The sequence below is a fragment of the Pongo abelii genome, chromosome 12, assembly GCF_028885655.2.
Source record: "Pongo abelii isolate AG06213 chromosome 12, NHGRI_mPonAbe1-v2.0_pri, whole genome shotgun sequence".
In the NCBI taxonomy this organism is placed as follows: Eukaryota; Metazoa; Chordata; class Mammalia; order Primates; family Hominidae; genus Pongo; species Pongo abelii.
The window spans coordinates 81,073,294-81,099,176 of record NC_071997.2 but is presented as its reverse complement, the minus strand read 5'-3'; the positions used below and the strand labels follow the sequence as shown (position 1 = coordinate 81,099,176).

At 35.5% G+C, this 25,883-nt stretch overlaps 1 long non-coding RNA gene across 1 annotated transcript in view; it reads left to right on the top strand.

The window, feature by feature from the left end:
- LOC129057704 (uncharacterized) overlaps positions 1-25,883 on the top strand; it is a 1,380,833-nt gene that overhangs the window by 315,345 nt on the left and 1,039,605 nt on the right. The window contains exon 4 of the long non-coding RNA XR_008522424.1: positions 23,838-23,916. This is a non-coding gene — a long non-coding RNA (uncharacterized LOC129057704). The remainder of the gene's footprint in view (positions 1-23,837; positions 23,917-25,883) is intronic.

Here is a 25,883-nt window from a genome sequence, read left to right as displayed (position 1 = left end):
CATGTGTCATGGGAGGGACCTGGTGAGAGGTAGTTGAATCATGAGAGCATGTTTTTCCTATGCTTTTCTTATTTATATAATATATATATATTTATATATAAATATATATATATAATATGTGTGTGTGTGAGCTTTTGATTGTGTATGGATGATAATAATTTTCTTAACTCTCATTGGCTTATTTCCAGAGGAAAGTGAGGTCTAATTAGTAGGGACTCAAATAATTTACCTAAATTAGGGAAGATGTTTAATAAAATAGAATAGATGGATGGCTGGATTGTGTTGGCTAGTACAAAATAATCTTTGATTCACAATATCAGAGTCAGACCATCATCAGTTTGATTTGTTTTCTTTCTATTCTAAAGAAAGAAAAATTCTCATAAACAGTTCACAGCCTGCTTCTCTTGTTTTTTCCCAAACCAAATTTGTCATAAACAGGGGTTTAAGATGTGTGTACTACATATTGTTTCACTTAATTCTTTTTCATAAATCCTCTTTCCAGTTACCTGCAAGGAAGGAATTACTTCTTCTATGGTGTGGAAGCTTTCTATGGTGTGGAAGCTTGTATTTTCTCACACAAAAAATACAAAAGGAATTCACAAATGTTCAAAGAGACTTCAGCATTAATAACCAAACCAAACCAAAACAAACTCTGACTGTACAAAAATACCCTGTCTTAGTAAAATAAATTTTAAAAAGTAAAAATTAATTTTTCATACTCTCAAACTTATTCTATTATACTTTAAAAATATAGGCAAAAGAGATAGTAAATTAGAAAGATATAAAAAAAGCATCTTTAAAAACCCTCATGTTTGCCCAAGAGTCATGTATGTAGTGTGTATATACACAGCCTGCAGTTTAAAAGAAATCTTCTAAAAATGCAAGAGAACACATGGACACAGGAAGGGGAACATCACACTTCGGGGACTGTTGTGGGGTGGGGGGAGGGGGGAGGGATAGCATTGGGAGATATACCTAATGCTAGATGATGAGTTGGTGGGTGCAGCGCACTAGCATGGCACATGTATACATATGTAACTTACCTGCACATTGCGCACATGTACCATAAAACCTAAAGTATAATAATAATAATAATAATAATAAAGAAAAGAAAAAAAAAAAAAGAAAAATGAAAAAATAAATAAATAAATAAATAAATAAATAAAAAATAAAAATGCAAGAGATCACGCCTGTAATCCCAGCACTTTGGGAGGCTGAGGTGGGTGGATCAAGAGGTCAGGAGATCGAGACCATCCTGGCTAACACAGCAAAACCCCATATCTACTAAAAATACAAAAAAATTAGCCAGGCGTGGTGGCGGGCACCTGTAGTCCCAGCTACTCGGGAGGTTGAAGCAGGAGAATGGTGGGAACCTGGGAGGCAGAGCTTGCAGTGAGCTGAGATCGTGCCACTGCACTCCAGCCTGGGAGACAGAGCGAGACTCCATATCAAAAAAAAAAAAAAATGCAAGAGAGGTAAAGCCAACAGAACCTGCATTTTTGTTGCTTCTGCAAGTGTAGAAATGAACTCTTAAATAATTCTTCTGCTCTTGTAGGTAATCTACTGTTATCACTACTTCTACTCTCACAACCATAGTTAAAATTTATTAAATTTTTAACATATGCCAAGCACTTCTCTAGTGCTTTACGTATATATTTTGTACTAGGTACTCACAACAACCCTCCAAAGTAGGTACCATTATTATAACTGTTTTCAAATCAGAAAACTGAGGCATATATATTAGGGAAATGATTCAAGCAGTGCTATGAGGAAGTTATAAATTGAGGATTTACCTCAGGCATTCTGACTTGAGATCCCAGTCTTTAAGTCACTGCCCTATGATTGCCTTCCATTAGCAAAAGGAAATAAAGTTGAGAAGGTAAATGCATATATGCAATGTGAGCCACTGAACATAGCTGAAGGAATAAATAAAACTAGTTAGAAGATTTAACCACTTGTTCTTGGGTTTTGAATATTTCTTTGTTTCGTGACATATACTTTTAGGGTACTAATTGATATGGTTTGGCTGTGTTGCCACCCAAATCTCATCTTGAAGCTCCCATAATTACCACATGTCATGAGAGGGACCTGGTGAGAGGTAATTGAATCATGAGGCCATGTCTTTCCTGTGCTGTTCTTGTGATAGTGAATAAGTCTCATGAGATCAGATGGTTTTATAAATCGGAGTTCCCCTCCACAAGTTCTCTTAACTGCCGCCATGCAAGACGTGACTTTGCTCCTCATTCACCTTCCGCCATGATTGTGAGACTTCCCCAGCCATGTGGAGCTGTGAGTCAATTCATCCTCTTTGCTTTACCCAGTCCTGGGTATGTCTTTATTAGCAGTGTGAGAACAGACTAACACACTTGTGATTTAATGAAAAGTGCATAAAATCCATCTTTGATTGACTATCAATTATTTAAACAAATAATACACCTTTTAGTCTCATCTGAATGGATATTTACATTAGAGAGGAAAATCACACATGCACAAATACCTGTCAATATTAGCGAATAATTTCTCTATTTCACCATGACATAATGATAGTATTTATTTATGAGGTTTAGTTATTCAACTGCTATTTTTGCATACTTACTAGGTGCAAAGCTCTATGGGAACATAAAGGGTAAAAAGAAGACACAGCTCTTTCTTCATGCAATTTATTATGTAGGAAAGGTAATACATGTGCATGAAATTAGTATAGTCTAAAATTGAATATGTATCAATGATAAATGCAAATAAGCTAATATGGAAATTGCGTGGTTGATCTTTGCTCCAAGCAATCTACTATAGTTCTGATAGCACATCCTGCAACCTCTGATTGCCAAGATGTGTAATTCAATAACATCCTTCTGGAATAAAAGCCTTATTTTTATTACATCCTGTGTGAAGTAGAATTTTATTTTATTTAGACTTCATTATTTTATCTGTCAGTATTGACAGATTTTAACTTTTTGACACATTAAAAATTTTGTTCTACATAGTTTATGATGAGAAGTCTGCAGTTACTCTAAATTCTATTATTGTTTATATAATGGCTGTTTTTTTCTGAGGCTGCTTTCAAGATACTTTTCTTTACCTTTTATTTTGAGCAATTTGTGGGAATCTAGGATTTTTTTTCATATTGATCTATTTTGGGGTTTGCTGCCCTTCTTTAATGTGTAAATTTATGTCTTTCACCAAATGTGGAAAGTTTTGACTGTTATTTCCTCAAATAATTGTTTTCTTCCCCTTTCCCACTCACTTTTCCTTCTGGAACTCCAATTGTGTTTATTTCTGGCCATGTGATACTGTCAAACAGGTCCCTGAGGCAATATCTCAATCTTTCTGTCTCTAATGTATGCCTAGTAATACAATATAATGTAAAATGCAATATAATATATACTATAATATGTAAATATCACAATATTAACTATAGCTATAGCTCTCAGTTTTACTCTTCAGATTAAATAATTTCAATTGCTGTATCTTTAAGTTTACTGAATTTTTTATATTATGCGTCTCCAGTGATTTTTTTTAAAACACTCATATTTTTCAATTCAGGAGTATTCATTTGGAGCTTTTTATAGTTTTAATTTCTGATATATCTTATCATTTTATTCATTATAAGCTTACAAACCTGTCTCGTTGAGCATAGCAATAATAGCTACTTTAAAGTACTTGTCTGATAATTTCAAGATCTTGGTAATCTTGAGGTTGACATCCATTAACTGCCTTTACTCTTTAGAAGAAGCATCATTTAAAAATATTTTTCATCTAATATTTTTGAATTATACTTTGGAACTTGTACAGGGTGTGCTATGGAGAATATAGATTCTTCTTCATCTCCCTGAAAAATTTCATTTGGTTTTAGCAAGACAATAACTTATTTAGAATCAAACTGAAAACTCTGTTTTGTATGCAATGGGCAGCAGCTTAAATCTTACCAATTCTGTTTTCCTTAGCTAGTCCTTTTTAAGTCTCACTTGTGCCCTGGTGCATGAACAGCTCCAGAATCAGCCAGAGGTTTGGGCATAGTTTGCAGTCTTATCACTTTCGTGTGGCAGTGGTTGTAATGGTTGTCATAGACTCTGTCCTCTAGTTCATCAGGTTAATACAATGGTAGGTTTTTATCTTAATATAGTTGCTATTGCTGTACTGCAATCTGTTCTCAGAATAAAGCCATAACATGGAGAAATTCAATCCATGTCAATTGCTTCTTCCAAATTTCCATCCCCCTACAAAATCTGCCTGCTTTTGCTCACTCTTAAGAGCCTCAATGTTCATTCATAGGGTGTCTATTCTACAAAGTTTTTCAGGATTTGGTAAATGTTGCATAGTTCATTTAATGATCATTGAAGATATAGGTAAGAATCATCATTCTCTTTAGTCTTTCTTTTTCTAAAATGTTGTTTTATGAGTATTTTTTTGTTGTCTCATGGGTTTTCTATACCCTATTTATTTATTAAAAATAGTATGTAGCTCTTTTGCGTCATGGTAAGACAAGGGTTTATCTTTCCTAAACAGTATAAATCTCCTAGATACCTTCCCTGAGTTGTGACCAACAACTGTAATTTACTGAGCTGACATAATTTACCGCGAAGAGTATGGCTGTGAGTAAATATACATTAACATTATTTTATATCAGTAATACTGAGATTAATGTTGTCAGGACCACCGACTTACAAGGAATTAAAAGCTGCTGCTGTCTGTCAGGTTGTGCCAACAAATAAACTAGTGTTGGACAAAGCATTTTGGCTAATGATATTTTGATGACAATGATGATAGCCAAAACTTCAATGGGAATAAAAAGATTTGGAAAAACCTACCATTTCCATAAAGTTCATCTATAGAATTCAAAATAACAGATAATGTAAAATTATATTCATTTATATTTGCCTATTAAACTCTGGATAAGGATAATCATACATATTAGTTGTGATGGTGGTTGCTAATATAATATCACTTCAAGGAAAGGAAGTCTGCATTTATTAAGTGTTTTTTATCTTTTAGACATTTGTTCATTTTTTAGACTATTCTTTCATTTAGTCATTATAACATCCTTGAAGGTTGTTATTAGCATTGTATTATAGATGGAAAAAACTCAGATTCACAGTAACTCAGAATCATCTTCTTAAAGTTGCCATGTGAGGAATTCAAACTCTTGACTGATGCTTTGCACCATAACTTACAGCCTTCAAACAACCTTTAAAAAGCCTCCTTTCTACTAAATATTTTTACTTTGTTTCTGTTGTCTAAAATTCTTTGATCAGCACATTAAATATTTGAAATTAGAAATAATTCTTAACATACAAGCATCCTTAGGAGAGATACTCCGTTGACTCAAATTCAAATTTACAGTATTTATGTCAGGTATCAGGATCTATCTTTTAATTATTACTTTATTCAGTAAGTATCTTGTCTATTGTCTGTCATGTTCAATTCACTGTGTAGATGATAGAAGCAGGCTTTAATGGAGCAAAGTGGATATGGTGATAGATGAGGATAAAACATACAGCATTGGGTATCACTGTACAACAGTACAACATTGATAAGAAGGCTTCAGATGGCAAAATTCGTGCTTTCACAAATTTTCAGCTTTTGCTGAGACTGATCCAGTCCATTTGTACACTGGTTTAATGCAATTATGAAGTAAAATTTTCCCTTGAGAGTAGCATAAGTCCTTTATTCTGAATGGGATTACTGAGTTACCAAAGATGCTTTCACTTTTATTTATTGAAAATATGTTAAAGATCAGATGGTTGTAGATGTGTGGTATTATTTCTGAGGGCTCTGTTCTGTTCCATTGGTCTATATCTCTGTTCTGGTACCAGTACCATGCTGTTTTGGTTACTGTAGCCTTGTAGTATAGTTTGAAGTCAGGTAGCGTTGATGCCTCCGGCTTTGTTCTTTTGGCTAAGGATTGACTTGGCAATGCGGGCTCCTTTTGGTTTCATATGAACTTTAAAGTAGTTTTTTCCAATTCTGCGAAGAAAGTCATTGGTAGCTTGATGAGGATGGCATTGAATCTATAAATTACCTTGGGCAGTATGACCATTTTCATGATATTGATTCTTCCTATCCATGAGCATGGAATGTTCTTCCATTTGTTTGTGTCCTCTTTTATTTTGTTGAGCAGTGGTTTGTAGTTCTCCTTGAAGAGGTCCTTCATATCCCCTGTGTGTTGGATTCCTAGGTATTTTATTCTCTTTGAAGCAGTTGTGAATGGGAGTTCAGTCATGATTTGGCTCTCTGTCTGTTATTGGTGTATAAGAATGCTTGTGATTTTTGCACATTGATTTTGTATCCTGAGAATTTGCTGAAGTTGCTTATCAGCTTAAGGAGATTTTGGGCTGAGAGGATGGGGTTTTCTAAATACACAATCATGTCATCTGCAAACAGGGACAATTTGACTTCCTTTTTTCCTAACTGAATACCCTTTATTTCCTCCTTCTGCCTGATTGCCCTGGCCAGAACTTCCAACCCTATGTTGAATAGGAGTGGTGAGAGAGGGCATCCCTGTCTTGTGCCAGTTTTCAAAAGGAATGCTTCCAGTTTTTGCCCATACAGTATGATATTGGCTGTGGGTTTGTCATAAATAGCTGTTATTATTTTGAGATATGTCCCATCAGTACTGGATTTATTGAGAGTTTTTAGCATGAAGGGCTGTTGAACTTTGTCAAAGGCCTTTTCTGCATCTGTTGAGATAACCATGTGGTTTTTCTCTTTGGTTGTGTTTATATGCTGGATTATATTTACTAATTTGCATATGTTGAACCAGGCTTGCATCCCAGGGGTGAAGCCCACTTGATCATGGTGGATAAGCTTTTTGATGTGCTGCTGGATTTGGTTTGCCAGTATTTTATTGAGGATTTTTGCATCAATATTCATCAGGGATATTGGTCTAAAATTCTCTTTTTTTGTTGCGTCTCTGCCAGGCTTTGGTATCAGGCTGATGCTGGCCTCATAAAATGAGTTAGGGAGGATTCCCTCTTTTTCTATTGATTGGAAAATTTCACAAAGAATGGTACCAGCTCCTCCTTGTACCTCTGGTAGAATTCAGCTGTGAATCCGTCTGGTCTTGGGCTTTTTTTGGCTGGTAGGCTATTACTTATTGCCTCAATTTCAGAGCCTGTTATTGGTCTATTCAGGGATTCAACTTCTTCCTGATTTAGTCTTGGAGGGTGTATTTGTCCAGGAATTTACTCATTTCTTCTAGATTTTCTAGTTTATTTGCGTAGAGGTGTTTATAGTATTCTCTGATGGTAGTTTGTATTTCTGTGGGATCAGTGGTGATATCCCCTTTATCATTTTTTAATGCATCTCTGTGACTCTTCTTTCTTTTCTTCTTTATTAGTCTTGCTAGCGGTCTATCAATTTTGTTGATCTTTTCAAAAAACCAGCCCTGGATTCATTGATTTTTTGAAGGGTTTTTTGTGTCTCTATCCACTTCAGTTCTGCAATGATCTTAGTTATTGCTTACATTCTGCTAGCTTTTGAATGTGTTTGCTCTTGCTTCTCTAGTTCTTTTAATTGTGATGTTAGGGTGTCAAATTTAGATCTTTCCTGCTTTCTCTTGTGGGCATTTAGTGCTGTAAATTTCCCTCTACCCACTGCTTTAAATGTGTCCCAAAGATTCTGGTATGCTGTGTCTTTGTTCTCATTGCTTTCAAAGAACATCTTTATTTCTGCCTTTATTTCGTTATGAACCCAGTAGTCATTCAGGAGCAGGATGTTCAGTTTCCAGGGAGTTGAGCAGTTCTGAGTGAGTTTCTTAATTCTGAGTTCCAGTTTGATTGCCCTGTGGTCTGAGAGACAGTTTTTATAATTTGTTATAATTTATGTTTTTTTGTTGTAGTTTTTGTTATAATTTCTGTTCTTTCACATTTGTTGAGGAGTGCTTTACTTCCAACTATGTGGTCAATTTAGGAATAAGTGCAATGTGGTACTGAGAAGAATGTATATTCTGTTGATTTTGGGTGGAGAGTTCTGTAGATGTCTATTAGGTCTGCTTGGTGCAGAGCTGAGTTCAATTCCTGGATATCCTTGTTAACTTTCTCTCTCGTTGATCTATCTAATGTTGACAGTGGGGTGTTAAAATCTCCCATTATTATTGTGTGGGAGTCTAAGTCTCTTTATAGGTCTCTAAGGACTTGCTTTATGAATCTCAGTGCTCCTGTATTGGGTACATATATATTTAGGATAGTTAGTTCTTCTTGTTGAACTGATCCCTTTACCATTATGTAATGGCCTTGTCTCTTTTGATCTTTGTTGGTTTAAAGTCTGTTTTATCAGAGACTAGGATTGCAACCCCTGCCTTTTTTTGTTTTCCATTTGCTTGGTAGATCTTCCTCCATCTCTTTATTTTGAGCCTATGTTTGTCTCTGCATGTGAGATGGGTCTCCTGAATACAGCACACTGATGGGTCTTGACTCTTTATCCAATTTGCCAGTCTGTGTCTTTTAATTGGAGAATTTAGCCCATTAACATTTAAGGTTAATATTGTTATGTATGAATTTGATCCTGTCATTATGATGTTAGCTGGTTATTTTGCTCATTAGTTGATGCAGTTTCTTCCTAGCATCGATGGTCTTTACAATTTGGCATGTTTTTGCAGTGGCTGGTACCAGTTGTTCCTTTCCATGTTTAGTGCTTCCTTCAGGAGCTCTTGTAGGGCAGGCCTCGTGGTGACAAAGTCTCTCAGCATTTGCTTGTCTGTAAATGATTTTATTTCTCCTTCATTTATGAAACTTAGTTTGGCTGGATATGAAATTCTGGGTTGAAAATTCTTTTCTTTAAGAATGTTGAACATTGGCCCCCACTCTCTTCTGGCTTGTAGAGTTTCTGCCAGGAGATGAGCTGTTAGTCTGATGGGCTTCGCTTTGTGGGTAACCTGACCTTTCTGTCTAGCTGCCCTTAACATTTTTTCCTTCATTTCAACCTTGGTGAATCTGACAATTATGTGTCTTGGAGTTGCTCTTCTCGAGGAGTATCTTTGTGGCATTCTCTGTATTTCCTGGATTTGAATGTTGGCCTGCCTTGCTAGGTTGGGAAAGTTCTCCTGGATAATATCCTGCAGAGTGTTTTCCAACTTGGTTCCGTTCTCCCCATCACTTTCAGGTACACCAATCAGACTTAGATTTGGTCTTTTCACATAGTCCCATATTTCTTGGGGGTTTTGTTCATTTCTTTTTACTCTTTTTTCTCTAAATTTCTCTTCGTGCTTCATTTCATTCATTTGATCTTCCGTCACTGATACCCTTTCTTCCAGTTGATTGAATTGGCTATTGAAGCTTATGCATTCATCACGTAGTTCTCAAGCCGTGGTTTTCAGCTCCATCAGGTCATTTAAGGACTTCTCTACACTGTTTATTCTAGTTAGCTATTCGTCTAATCTTTTTTCGAGGTTTTTAGCTTCTTTGTGATGGGTTCAACCTTTGACAAACCTGACAAAAACAAGAAACGGGGAAAGGATTCCCTATTTAATAAATTGTGCTGGGAAAACTGGCTAGCCATACGTAGAAAGCTGAAACTGGATCTCTTCCTTCCACCTTATACAAAAATTAATTCAAGATGGATTAAAGACTTATGTTAGACCTAAAACCATAAAAACCCTAGAAGAAAACTTAGGCAATACCATTCAGGACATAGGCATGGGCAAGGACTTCATGTCTAAAACACCAAAAGCAATGGCAACAAAAGCCAAAATTGACAAATGTGATCTACTTAAATGAAAGAGCTTCTGCACAGCAAAAGAAATGACCATCAGAGTGAACAGGCAACCTACAAAATGGGAGAAAATTTTTGCAATCTACTCATCTGACAAAGGGCTAATATCCAGAATCTACAAAGAACTCAAACAAATTTACAAGAAAAAAAACAAACAACCCCATCAACAAGTGGGCAAAGGATATGAACAGGCACTTCTCAAAACAAGACATTTATGCAGCCAACAGACACATGAAAAACTGTTCATCGTCACTGGCCATCAGAGAAATGCAAATCAAAACCACAATGAGATACCATCTCACACCAGTTTGAAGGGCGATTATTAAAAAGTCAGGAAACAACAGGTGCTGGAGAGGATGTGGAGAAATAGGAACACTTTTGCACTGTTGGTGGGACTGTAAACTAGTTCAACCATTGTGGAAGACAGTGTGGCAATTCCTCAAGGATCTAGAACTAGATATACCATTTGACCCAGCCATCTCATTACTGCGTATATACCCAAAGGGTTGTCAATCATGCTGCTGTAAAGACACATGCACATGTATGTTTATTGCGGCACTATTCACAATAGTAAAGACTTGGAACCAAGCCAAATGTCCATCAGTGATAGACTGGATTAAGAAAATGTGGCACATATACACTATGGAATACTATGCCGCCATAGAAAAGGATGAGTTCATGTCCTTTGTAGGGACATGGATGAAGCTGGAAACCATCATTCTCAGCAAACTATCACAAGGACAAAAAAAACAAACACTGCATGTTCTCACTCATAGGCGGGAAATGAGCGATGAGAACACTTGGACGCAGGGTGGGGAACCTCACCCCCCGGGGCCTGTTGTGGGGTAGGGGGAGTGGGGAGGGATAGCATTAGGAGATATATCTAATGTAAATGACGAGTTAATGGGTGCAGCACACCAGCATGGCACATGTATACATATGTAAGAAACCTGCACATTGTGCACATGTACCGTAGAACTTAAAGTATTATTAAAAAAAAGAAAATATGTTATAATATTATGAAAATTTCCAAGCAAAGGAACCATAACAAAAAATTATTAAGTGTGACGCCAGGCAGCTTTGGAGTCATAAGAGCAATTGATTGCCATTGTTGTTTGGGAGCTATAATAAAATTTATGTCTAGAAATAGCCCACAATTGGTGGACAGTAGGCTATATTATAGTGTTTTTTATTTGTTTTGTTTTTACTACATATAGTTGATTGTTTCTAAAACACTGGTTTCACAACTAGTGCCACAGACTCATTTTATTGAGGTCAATCCAAAAATTAAACTTTGGTAGGATGTGGAAATATCCTCTTTTGCAAAAATACTGTAGGACACTAACTAATAAGGGCGGTTTTAGTCACCAACCTCCCCAACCCAACCCTAATTCCTACAACAGAATTATCTTGCCTAGAATTACCTTGTAGGTATATCTAATTAGAACAGTGTTTTTGAGAAACTCTAGGGAAAGGTCCAGCAAATAGAAAGTAGGAATAGACAGATGGTGATTATAAATATAATTAGACTATTTAAAGGCAGCAAAATTCCCTCTTTTGGAAATATCAGATTGATATGCTTTAATTATTTTCAGACCTCTGGCTCCAAACATGGCTATTCATTTAGGGAGACAAATGATTCTGATAATTGGTAGATATAAAGTAGAAATGAGAAAGAACACTTTCACTTTGATCACCTTAGGCTTTTGTTTCTACCGTTTGTTTGTGTATTTACAGAATTGTTAAATATGTTTTAGATAACGATTTAAAATGAGCAAATGCAAAATACACATTTTTGAAATCACTGTGTTTTTGAATGAACTTTCAGGAGAAAGGAAATTTATTAAGATCAATTTTCTATCCAATTGGGATTAATATCACATTTTACTTCTGATTTCTAAATAACTGGATAATTGTTTAATCTCATCTGAAAGAATATTTCCCATTATTTTACCGTGGGCAATTTTTGTAATGAACTCTTTCAGTGTAAATAAAATTTACCTAAAGAGATAGCAGATGGCTCCAGTAATCTTGGATACTTTTAAACAAGTATCTCTATTGTTTTCTTTTACTAAAAATTTTATTATAAAATATCTGTCCTTCTACATTAATCTCTGAATAGCCATCACTATGGCATTGGAGTATACACTAAATTGTTTTAATATTTTCCAATGAAAACTAAAAATCCCTGTAAAATATTGAAAGTAATAATTGATTTCCCAGAAATAGTTCAGATGGTGAATTGCCATTGCCATACCAATGTATAAACTAAACAAAAGCCATGTAAGTTCAGTTGGTTTTATGCCTACAGCTTTTAAATTTCTCTCTTGACAATGGAGCATTGCTATAAAACTAACAGCAGGGATCTAAAAGAACCACAAGTTCTTCATACAATGAATGAAGAATTAGCACATTGAGAGAGCTAGTTTATATTCACCCAACAAATAAATGACATTTACTATGTTTTTGTAATAAAATAAAAGCAGAGATTTGGGCTTGTATAATATTTTCACAACCATGCATATATCATATCTAGTGCACAAGCAGCATATTTCTAGACATAGAGTGAAAAGTCAGTCGCTAACAATGCATGGTTTGTGATGTATAAAATATTTTTTGTCTCCAAATTTCTTTCTAATTGGATTGCCACTCTACATATATACATAATATAAGCAAATACATATATAATAAACATATACATATTCATTTACATTTTAAATTACTAAATCCAGAAATTTCATATTAAAATGTTCCTGAGAGAACAATGTCACACATTGGTGGTTTCTCATATTAGTAATGCACTTTGAACCTGAAAGGAAAAAGAAACTGAAGGAAACAAAAAAAACTGAGGACAAATTTCACAAACTTCTATATGTTCCCTGAGAGCAAACTGAAAACCTATCTCTGTATCTATCTATATCTATAACATCCATATCAATATCATCATCATCTATATCTGAATACAGATAAAATATAGATATATGTTATCCCTGTTTTACTGCCCCCAGAAAATAAAAACTGTAAAGAAATTGAACAAAGTAACAACCATGGTGTTATGTATTGGCACCAAAAAATAGGCTCTCCCTCAGTTTTATATTAGAGGCAAGTATTTTAAGTTCCCATGGCATAAATAAAGTTGTAATTGCTTCCCATCTTAATTAAGAACCCATTTCAAACTCAGGAAGGCTGAGTAGCTGTTTAAAGTGTTTATGCCATAGGCAGCTGGAGGCATTGAACAGGGGTAATTAGAAGGACATTTTTGTGTGGTAGGTTTGGCCAAAATTGGTCAGCTTTGAAGAGCTGCTCCATTTCAAAAATGATAATTACATACACAAAAAGAATTCCTTTGAATATGAAGGGTTTCATAGACTTAATCCAGTTTTACTGTTGTTGTGCTAAATAACTTATGACGAGGGTTCTTAAACATTTTTGTGCCATACTTCTTTTGCAGCCTGGTGAATCATTTGAACTGTTTTCCACAATAATGTTTAAAAGTACAAAATAAAATATATGATATTATAATGGATACCAATTATATTTTAATGTTACTATATTTGTAAGTAGATATTTGACATATACTTATATATGTGCTTCCTTATGACATTAAATAATAAGATCTAGCAGCAGATCTAATATGTATGGTAATTTTGAAGTAGTGATGAATGTACATTGTATTTTGAAATATCTGCAACAACCATCATATATGACAATATCTGTGGCTTTTATTGGTGATAACATTATAGAGAATGATAGTCCTACCATAGTTTGTCACCTTTATTCATTATAGAAGGAAATGCTAAATTTCCACTAGAAATTAATTAATAAAGATGTAATATTTTTCTTATTGAAGTTCACGATCCCCTTAATTTCTATTCAAAATTTTTTGATGAAAAATTCCTAATTTATGCTGTTATAATAAATGCACTTTAGACTTTTCATAGTAGTATATAGCTATGTTCTATTGCATTCTATGTACTAGAAAATATGGGCCTTAAACTTTATCTTATTCAATCTTTATAACAATTATCTAATGTAGGAATCATTATTTCCTTTTACAGATTAGCAAGTGGAAGCTAAAACTAACACTATAGGTAGGTCACAAAACTAAGATGCCAATTTTAGATTGGAAAATAAAATATTTTAATCTCCGTACCTACTTACGGAAACATATAGAAATATTCTTCTAATTACATTTTATACAATACATACAAACAAATTGAAATGGTGCCTTTTATTTTAAAAATCAGAACTAGAACTCAGGTCTTCAGAATCCCATTTTAGCATTCTCTAAAAAAAAAAAAAAAAAAAAACCACAACACCGTCTGGTAATAGTTGCAATTCAAGAAACTATTCCTTCTAAATAGCCCATGATATTTCGCCAATGCTCTGAAAACTGCGACTTGAGAAAGAAATTTGCCAAGGGATCATGGAAACAATTCTCCCATGAGAAAAGCCAGTGATAAGTGGAATTATCTCCATCTGCTGACTAAAGAGTGCACAATAAGATTATATAACCTGAACAAAAACTAGACAAGTAGAAAAGTGTTCACTTCTGAGAATCAAGTTCAGGCAACTAAGCCATGCTGCAGTTTTGTATAGAATCTCCTAAACTTAGAGAGGAAAGGAATAAAAAGAAGTCATCTTAGTATCATCAGAGCCTCAAGATTGGTCTTATAACCAAAACTTTGTATGCCAGAGGAGCCAATATTAACTGATTCACCATACAATTAATACAGATGAACACAGAAGTTTCAAAGATTCAATTCAAGAAAGTCTTAGGAAAAGTAAGTGTGCCAAGAGCTGCTCTGGTGCTTGAGATTTGTGCCATCAAGAAATTTTACAGCACTATGTGACAGACATGTTTTAGTAAGAACTCTAATTGAGCTATAGTCTTAACTGAATAGAAATCCCTTCTGACTCAAAACATTAGATAAGGCTTCATGAAGGGCCTGGCCTTTGCCCTAAGTCTTGAAGACTAGAAAGGATTCTATTAGGAAAAGAGACAATTTTAGGAAAATTTAGATAATATTACACATGAAAGACAGGACTTTAAATGATTGATATTTAGAATTTTAATCAAAATTATAGAAGACATTAGAGCAATAGACTAAAAGGACAAGATATTTTGTAATGAAGAAAATTCAAGTAGCAATCTGGTAGAATGTAGGGAAAAAATGATAGGTATCAGATACACTTATAATCTTATCTATGAAGTTTGTTTTGGAATGGAATAAAAAAGTCCCCAAGACCCTCGGGAGACATAGACTTCAGGGCTTGACAAAGATTGTATGTGGGGTTAAAAGAAGAGATAGTTGTCAAAGAGGACCTCAAGATCACTAACTTGGTTAACTTGGTTAATTAGAAGAGAATTTCGAACTCGGAAAATGAAAAAGAACAGATAAGAAAGGTAATATTATTATTTCATATGTGAAGAGCAAACATTTTCAGTGGCAATAGGAGAACTTCACAAACATTTTCAACAGAAATTTGGAAATATGGTCTTAGACTTCAGAGGAGGTGCTAGAATCCATAAGTGATTTGGCCATCGCAGTCATATAGATAAATGTCAAAGGTGTATATAAAACGTTGCAAAGAAAGGAAGCAAATAAGAAGAGAAAAATTGATACAATGAAGAACATAGAGTGATGCCAGATGAGAAAGGGAAGCCAACACACATACTAGCACCTAACGTGGAAAATGCTTTAAGTAAATGTTCAAGTAATGAATGCATGTTTGAAAATTGGGTAAGAACATCAAGAGAGATAAAAGGAGAAGAATCTTTAATTATTGTCACAATTAAAGAGGAAGTGAGTCTCGAAAAGCTACTGCCAAACAGCAGCAATTTTATGGGAATGAAACCTAAGAAGAGACTGGTTGATTTTGGCAACTTAGAGGTCATTAATTTCCCTTGTAAGGTCAATTTATGGGACAAAATAAGATTGCAGTATTGTGAGGAATGAGTCGAATGTGAGAAATTGAAATCAGAAAAGCTACATTCAACTTTTGAGACTTTTTTTTGTAAAAGATAAAAGTATGATATTTGAATTAGAAGCAAAATTAAGATACTTTTTTTAGAATATAAAAGAATTGAACATTTTTATTGACCCTTTGGACGGGTGATAGATAAAAGCAGAAGAAAGAGATGGAAAGAATAATTGGACAAAGTCCCAGAGGACAGAAGAGGAATAGAATTGAGAGCAAATTAGAAAGATCATATGTGAAGAGGCATAAGAATAAGATGTCTTATGGAAGGAGAAATGTATTGAACTTCTATGCTACTCCCTTAGAGTAGTTTTCACTCATTCCTCCTTGACATTAGTAAGTGATTGGGAGAGCAATGAAGGCACCAAGCTGCCCAAACTGTGAGTAACTTAAGTCAAATCATGAAACCAACAGGAGAATATGCTCTGCAATGTTCCAGTCCAGTGGCAGACCTGTGAGGCAGTCTGACTCACAGAAGTTTGTTTTATTTTTGTTATTAGATGTCATGCCAATGGGGGGAAAAATGATAGACAGGTACTATGTTTACATATCAGGTTTCTCTTGATCTTTCATGCTCAGTTTATGCAGGTCAATAATTGCATTCCAATATATGCAGACCAAGATACGTGCTCTAAAATCCAACTGTTGTTTGAAGTTTCATTTATCTCAAGGTACAAAATATTTACCAGCTTATCTAACAATAGTATCAAATCTTTGTAAACACTCTATTTTTAACATTTTCACATTACATATTTATATAAATATATATATACTTAGCATAGTAAATTTTTTGCTCCAGTTTTTCCAATGTGATCTATAGTGTTTAAGGTATATTTTATTTACTAAGAATGATTCTGAGAAAGTTAAGGTAGTTTTCTGAATGGGAAATATAAAGAAAATTAGAAGATTAGGTACAACACTGAAAAATATGCTTCTGAGAAAAGAAAGGTGTCAAATGCACAAATACAAAATGTATATCAAGCATTATCAAAGAGCCCACTCCGACTGGAAGGTTGGCAATGTTGTCTGTATAAAATCATTTGGCAAGTGATAGTAACTAACCAATATTATATTGTATATCTACTGATATTTTCACTGTTCATTAACTAGTACTCTATACACCACCTACCAACCCCCAATGCCAGCACAGTCTCCCTACTCATTTTTGAGTAGAGAGGAGGAAACTGCTTATTCTCAATTTCAATGGTGAGATTTGAGTGGGATTCCTAATCTTGAGTTTCCACTACTCAGGCCTGTACAATCACAGTCTTTTGGATCCCTTGCCTCATTTATTGACCAGGGAGTGGCAGTGGCAGTGACATTTCCTGACAGTTCTGCTCCAGGAATTCTCTCACTTTGTAATGTGGACATGAAGGAGAAGATTGTGCAAATTAGCCCCAGAAAAGGAGAAGTATGTTGGAAGCTGCTGGAAAGGGTTACCTGTGGACCTCATCAAAATGAAAAAAAGAATGCCTACTACAGATGAATAGCTGATAAAAGAGAACCTTGGAAGTGTATACTCAAGGGTTAAGTGCCTAAATGTTTCAGAGCTTCTCTGATTACTGCAGTGATCTTTTTTTTTTTTTTAACAACTCGATACATCTTTGTATTTTTCTTCCAAGTTATTTCGAGCAAGGACTTTTCCACTTTTAATACATCAACTAAAATTAAATTGCTTATTGTTTGAAATTTAGCTTTAATTCGGTTTATTTGGCTCTTATGGAAAATAAATAATTAATTCGTGAAGCTCTGATTCTGTATTTATGATAGTCACAGTAGAGTAAATGTTAATACGATATACATAATCTTCAAAATTAAAAATGATAAAATGTAGCAGTAATGTTTTAACCAAGGAAACAAACTATTTGCAAGTAGTTTGCATGCAAAAAATGTGCCAGTTACAAGTGATTCTTGGTGTTTTATTACAATATATCTCACTGAACACCTATGTGGAAATCAGCTTGTAATTTCACTGGAAGGTGTTTGATAATTAAAAAAATAAAAATATCCTTTTTGTTTTATACATGATTGGTACATTCTTATTTTTAAGTTTCTAGACGCAACAGCTTAAGTTTATATTTCTGTTGATGTACACCCACATCTACAAAGTCCAAAATCGGTGTACTGCCCAGAGATAATCACTATTTTAAATCTAGTATTTATCTTTCCAGATGATATCCTATTTCCATGCTTCTTATAAAAATACTTATGAAAATTTATTATTAAAATATTTAGAATTATTTCTATTTGTAACTGTGTTTCTCTGATTCTCTCATGTATTTTAATGTAAATGTAATGTCTTATGTAACACTAAATCCTTTTTACTCATTAACACTCTTGGAAGATTTTCCTATGAAAGCAGTCATAAAATTTAATCATCCTTTTAAATGGTATATATATGTGTATATATATATATACACACACACACACATATATATATATATATATATATATATTTTTTTTTTGCAAAGGAATCTCACTTTGTCACTAGGCTGGAGTGCAGTGACAAAATCTCGGCTCATTGCAACCTCCGCCTCCCGGGTTCAAGTGATTCTCCTGCCTCAGCCTCCCAAGTAGCTGGGACCACAAGTGCGCCACACCACCCCCAGCTAATTTTTGTATTTTTAATAGAGACGGGGTTTCATCATGTTGGCCATGCTGGTCTCGATCTCCCGACCTGGTGATCTGCCTGCCTCAGCCTCCCAAAGTGCTGGGATTACAGGCGTGAGCCACCGCACCCAAACTAAATGGTCTATATTATCTATAATATTGCTATATCATAGTTTACTTTACCCCATTCTCTACTGATGGGCTTTTAGATGGGATGTGGATTGGTGAACAGTTGGCAGTACTTTTCTGCTAGTGATCAACAATAAACTAACCAAAGTTTGTTGCTCTGGGACCCTGGTTACTCTTATTATCCACCCCTTATGCCACTGTCAACATCACATGGGACCAGTATTCCAGGATGAAACACACACACACACACACGCACGCACACACACACACACACATCCCACATACACACATTATATCCTGAAAACAATTTAAAAACTCTATAAAGTTTAAAAAGAAAGTTATTAACTTGTCTAACATAAATAAACAAACAAAAAACTGATAAGTTTTGGAAACAGGATTTGGGGACTTATCTTTATTATTCGAAGACAGCATCAAGTAATTCCTCTCAAAAGTAGAATTAATTAAAATAAAAACTTCCCATGCTAAGATAGGGCCTGATTCACAGACTGTACTTATAATCTAATTGAAATTTTTGTGTATTTTTTACATCTTATTCATATTTGGAAGGAGTGATCTGTGAATTGATTTTAGATACTTTTAGACCTGTATTGAAATCTGAATTATTGCCTTGTGTGTGCTATGTCTGTGATAATAAATTAACTAAGCCTTTGATGGAACTGGTGTGTAATAATTATTTTCTGAGTAAGAAATTACTTACTTTCTAAAAGTAAGCTGTTTGCCAATGTTACCGAAGGATAAAATTTTCTGGTGCATGACCTGATCTAAGGAAAGAAATAATAACTCTGTAAATAAATCAAATACTTTTTAATTGTGCTAAGAAGCTTGGCCAGTATGCAACTTCATTGACATTTTGGGAACGCTATTTTTAAAACTATCAATAAGAGTTGTCAGTGTGTCTCCAGTTGTTGTGTTAATAGCAGATAATCATTGTGAGCAACAATAGAACCTAGTCATATCTGCAAAACAGAGAACTGGAAAAGCTAAGAAGCGGTGACAATGACAACAAGCGGAAAAATTATATTCTGGAAAGTTGAAAACATTCGCTGTTGGTATTATTAAAATAATATTTGTTAAGCAGGGCACCTTGAAAACAAAAAGTATTCTCTTCTCAGACTATGAATCTGTGCCATTCACTGAAGTAGCGCAGGTGCTGAATTTAAGAGACGAGGCCAGGCGCGGTGGCTCACGCCTATAATCCCAGCACTTTGGGAGGCTGAGGCTGGTGGATCACAAGGTCAGGAGTTCAAGACCATCCTGACCAATATGGTGAAACCCCGTCTCTCCTACAAATACAAAAATTAGCCAGGCGTGGTGGCGTGTGCCTGTAATCCCAGCTGCTCAGGAGGCTGAGGCAGGAGAATCACTTGAACCCGGGAGGCGGAGGTTGCACTGAGCCAAGATCACGCCACTGCACTCCAGCCTGGGTGACAGAGCGAGATGCTGTCTCAAAAACAAAAACAAAAACAAACAAAAAAAAAACAGAGAGAGAGAGAGGAACGTCTAGGCTTCCTACTCTATTACAATCCCATATAAGAAGGTTGGATAATTAAAGTACACAACAGCATCTCTAGAACTGAGTACTTTGGTTTTTACCTATATGGACTAGGCTTATTTGTAGTGTAAGTGAGGAATAAACGTTTATATTTTGATAGAATAAAATATCTTTTAGACAAGTAAAGAAGCATTTTGCTGGGCATGGTGGCTCATGCCTATAATCATAGCAATTTGGAAGGCTAAAGCAGGAGGTTCGCTTGAGCACAGAAGTTTGAGAGCAGCCTGGACAACATAGGGAAACCCATCTCTACCAAAAAAAAAAAAAAAAAAAAAAAAAAGCCAGGCATGGTGGCACCTCTCTGTGCTCTCTGCTACTCAGAAGATGGGAAGATAGCTTGAGCCCAGGAGTTCGGGCTGCAGTAACCTATGATCACATCACTGCACATTGCACTCCAGACTGGGTGACCAAAAAAAAAAAAAAAAATTGATGAATTGCTAGGAAAAAAAGGGGGAAAATTCATGCTATATTTTTCCAATTTCAAAAGTACTGAGCCAATTTATCCAAACCAGGGCAATAAAAATAAGTTCAGACTGCTGAGTTTTCTCTAAAATCAAGAAGATATTGAATGTTCTGCATATGTTAAGTAAATTAAGTCATCTAGGAATCTATTATATTTATGAGATATAAAAATCTATTTTTATGCTCTCCTGTTTCAGATTTAATCTATGCTGTATTATAGAACCTGTATTATAAAGCATAACATTTTATGAACTGAACAGATGGTTCTGTTAATATAACACAGTCGAGTTATTTAAACTTGCATCATTGTTTGTACAGAAGTGATCTTATATGCACCTCAATAAGGATATGAATAGCATATTTTAATTACATTTAATGAAATGTCAGAAAGCTACGCATTATCCAGAGACATGTGAAATAAAATGTCAGAAAGCTACACATTACTCAGAGACATGTAAAATAAAATTTCAAATAATATTAAAATAAAATTTTAATAAATTTAAATTATTGGTATAAGAAATCTTTGATACTTATTATATAAATTAAGATTTTTAAAATTAATAACAAACATGGTATCAGTTAATATCCAAAAGTTAAATATGTGTATTTTAAGGATAAATGTTACTTATTACTTTAGGAATATCGTAAGGATAAATACACAGTTATATGTATTTTAAGGATAAATTACTACATTTTAATTTCCAAACTTTCCAGATATTGCAAGAAAATTATGAGCAGGCAGTGTATTCTGAAGGAAAGGACAGGGGAATTCAAGTCCTGTAATTTTAGGATTGACCAAAAGAGCTTAAGATGAATAGCAAAGAGAAGATAATTCACAGATGGACTTGGTAGCTGTGTGAAAACATTTATGGAATCATCATATGGAAGAAATAGTAGAATTTAACTCCAAAAACTCAAACATTTAGGTGTAGAAATCAGATATGAACTAATTTAGTTGAAATATAAAGATGTTCTTGCTGGCTGTTAGGAAATGAGCAATAAGAGAGTGGCTGCCTTGCAAAGTTTAAATTCCCTGTCATGGAGGCACTCCTGCACAGTTCAATGATGCTAGCTGAAAGAAGAGAAACATAGTATACCGACTGTGAGTGGATTGGACTCCCTTTTTGGTCTTTTCTAATTATGCGATTATGAAAAAATGGAAGTGATATTGTTTGGCTGTGTCCCCACCCAGATCTTATCTTGAATTGTAGTTCCCTGAATCCCCACATGTGATGGGACAGACCAGATGGAGATAATTAAATCATGGGGGTGGTTTCCCCCATCCTGTTCTCATAATAGTGAGTTACTTCTCACAAGATATGATGGTTTTATAAGGGGCTTCCCCCTTCGCTTGGTACTCTTTTCTTCTTGCTGCCACATGTGAAGAAGGAGGTGTTTGCTTCCCCTTCTGCCATAATTGTAAGTTTCCTGAGGCCTCCCAGCCATACTGAACAGTAAGTCAATTAAAGCTTTTTCCTTTATAAATAACCCAGTCCCAGGTATATCTTTACCAGCAGTGTGAGAACAGACTAATATCGTAAATCAGTACCACAGAGAGTGGGGTGCTACAGTAAAGACACCCAAAAATGTGGAAGTGACTTTAGAACTGGGTAAAGGCAGAGGTTGGAACTATTTGGAGGACTAAGAAGAAGATAGAAAAATGTGGGAGAGTTTAGAACTTCCTAGAGACTTGTAGGGCTCAAAGGACAGGACAGCGTGGGAATGTTTGGAACTTCCTGGAGACTTGTTGAATGGCTTTGACCAAAATGCTGATAGTGATATTGACAATGAAATACAGGCTAAGGTGGTTTCAGATGGAGATGAGAAACTTCCTGGGATCTGGAGTAAAGTTCACTACTGCTATGCAAAGACACTGGCAGCATTTTGCCCAGGCCCCAGAGATCTATGAAACTTTGAACTTGAGAGATGATTTACAGTATTTGGAGGAAGAAATTTGCAAACAGCAAAGTGTTCAAGAGGTGACTTGGGTGGTGTTAAAAGCGTTGGTTTTGTGTATTCATAAAGATATGGTTTGGGAAAGAAACTTTTGCTTAAAAGGAAAGCAGAACATAAAGTTTGAAAAATTTGCAGCCTAATGGTATATGTGATAGAAAAGAAAAACCCATTTCCTGAGGAGAAATTCAAGCTGGCTGCAGAAATTTGCATTAGTAACTTGGAGTCAAATGTTAATCACTAAGACAATGGGAAAAATGTCTCCAGGACATGTCAGAGGCCTTTACGGCAGCCCGTCCCTATCACAGGCCTAGAGGTCTAGGTGGAAAAAATGGTTTTGTGGGCCAGAGCCAGGGCCTTGCTGCTTTGTCCAGTCTTTGGACTTGGTGCCCTGTGTCCCAGCCATGGCTTAAAACAGACCAAGGTATAGCTCTGGCAATGACTTCAGAGCATGCAAGCTTCAAGTCTTGGCAGCTTCCATGTGGCCTTGCACCTGTGGGTACAAAGAAGTCAAGAATTGTGTTTTGGGAACCTCTGCTTAGATTTCAGAGAATGTATGGAAATACCTGGATGTCCAGGCAGAAGTCTCCTGCAGGAGCAGAGCCCTCATGGAGAACCTCTGCTAAGACAGTGTGGAAGGAAAATGTGGGTCTGAGCTCCCATATAGAGTCCCCACTGGGGCACTGCCTAGTGGAGCTATGAGAAGCAGGTCACAGTCCTCCAGATCCCAGAATGGTAGGTCTACTGACAGCTTGCACTATGGGCCTGGAAAAGCTGCAGACACTCAATGCCAGCTTGTGAAAGCGGCCAAGAGTGGAGCTGTATCCTGCAAAGCCACAGGGCAGAGCTGTGCAAGGCTGTAGCAGCCCACCTCTTGCATCAGTGTGACCTGGATGTGAGACATGGATTCAAAGGAGGTCATTTTGGAACTTTAAGGTTTAATGACTGCCTTAATGGATTTTGAACTTGTGTGGGGCCTGTACCACCTTTGTTTTGGCCAATTTCTCCTATTTGCAATGGGTGTATTTACCCAATGCCTGTACCCCCATTGTACAGTAACTAATTTGCTTTGATTTTACAGGCTCATAGGCAAAGGGAATTGACTTGTCTCAGATGAAACTTTGGACTTGGACTTTTGAATTAATGCTGGAATGAGTTAAGACTTTGTTGGACTGTTGGAAGGGTATGATTGTGTTTTGAATTGTGACAATATGAGATTTGAGAGGGACCAGAAGCAGAATGATATGGTTTGGCTGTGTCCCCATCCAAATCTCATCTTGACTTACAGTTCCCATGATCCCCATGTGTCATGGGAGGGACCCAGTCTGTCCTCGTAACAGTGTGTTAGTTCTCATGAGATCTGATGGTTTTATGAGGGTCTTCTCCTTTCATTGAACACTCATTCTTCTTCTTGTTACAGCCACGTGAAGAAGTACATGTCTGCTTCCCCTTCTCTCATGATTGTAAGTTTCCTGAGGCCTCCAGAGCCATGCTGAACTGTAAGTCAATTAAACCTCTTTTTTAAAGTAAATTACCCAGTCCCATGTATGTTTTTATTTGCAGTGTGAGAATGGACTAATACAGGAAGGGAGAGTACAAGTAAAACTCCATAGTATTTAGAGTTTAATGCTACCAAAATTAGTCTACCTGTGCTATTAGAAGTAGACTGATGCCTTTGTTTAGTTTGAAGAACATTTTTAAGATGATCAGTAATGGATTCAGCATTCTATGTGTATGGTAGAAACAAAAAAAGTAGATGGTTTCACCCTATTTGTAGACTACTGCAAAAACTTTTTTGTTTAGTCTTATTTTCTCCTCTAAAAACTTGGCATTAGCTCCTCCAATAGATTGACTATGGTTTCAACTGCCAAAACAAACAATAAACCTCTACCCAAATTAAGACCATATTATACATTCCATTTTATATTCTTAATAAGTTATTTGCAAGCAGCTAAGTGCTAAATCAGTGTTTGCTCAAGAGTGAAGTATCAGAAGAAGAAAATAGGGAGAATAAAAATTAATATTTGCCTTAGATTTACTCCAAATATCACCTGATGAATAAGCCAATAAATATTCTAGAACCAATTCTAGTTTTTTTCTGTTTTCCTTTTTTACTGTTTCTCACCTTTATGTTCTTTCAATTTTTCCTTCATGATCCTTGGCTTTTTTGCTCATCTCCATTCCATTATGTTGCTGTTCATTAGCAATTCAGAGTCACAGCAATGGTTTATCAATTGAAATTGAGCCCACGTATGGGAAACTTAGGTGGGAAAAGTTTCTTCCACTGCCATTTGAGGAAGGAGGACCATAGGAAGGAAGGTAGACACCAATGATGGTGCTAAAGTAAAAGATTCTCTTCTGGAGCTTAAAAATATATATATAACTCTCCTAGCAGAATTTCTAGAAACATTTGGACCCTCACTTTCTTGTTACCAGAACACCATGAACCTCATTTATCAAGTGCAAAATATCTGAGAAAAAATTAGAGGATGAATTGCAATTACAGCAGGAGATTTACTTGCATATTAATTATCATTATTTTTATTTTGCTTTTGTAGAATAATCAAAATGTTATTTGGTATATCATAATTGTTCTCATCACTTTACCCCCTAATTACCCCTTTTCCTTTGGTGTTATGTTATATTGTTTTGGAAGCTTTTGTAGAAAAAAATTAAAAGTTGCATATAGGTGGGCTCTCTTCCTTTATCCTGTGAAAGATGCAAAAAAAAAAAAGAGATTGTGTTAGATATTCCAAATGAGAAGGGAGATAAAGGGGGCAGAATTGAATTGGAGTAGAAGTTAAATCAAATGTATTCTTTGAGTGGGCAGTGAAAGCTAGTGTGTATATCCGGAATAGTAGATACCCATGTTCCAGGTAAGTGGCAATTACTCAAAGGTCTACTATTTCTATGTGCACCCAGGTAGGCTGGATCCCAGAAAGCAGGGTACTTAGATTACCAAAACCTAGCACATTCCTACTTGGAAGGAAAGCAGGAAAGCAGCTGCTCATGCCAGGGGACAACATGGATTCAGATAAGGAAAACTATAGCAATAGCCAGGTGGTTGAAATTTACCTGGTTTCTGCCTCTATGTGCGATATAAACTTCTAGAGATTTCTCTCACATTCCTAAAAAGAACTCATTTGTACAATAAAATACTATGATTGAATATCATGCCATTTCCACAGGATAAGGGTCAGAGTCAGATGTAATAGATTACCAGAAATAGATATATACAGAAGAACATGTTACAAAAATATTTAGCACATCTCAGGTGATGAACCAAGATCGATAAATGCTACATAAGACTATGTAAGGCAGCAAATCTGAGCTGGACAAAAGGTCAGGATTCTGTGGGAAAGAGTTGTGCTAAGGCTAAATGTCAATCCGCTCTAAAAAAAAGCCATGGAAACAGATTTCATATCAATGATGAGGTATCTTTTTTCTGGAAGGGTTAACAAAAGAG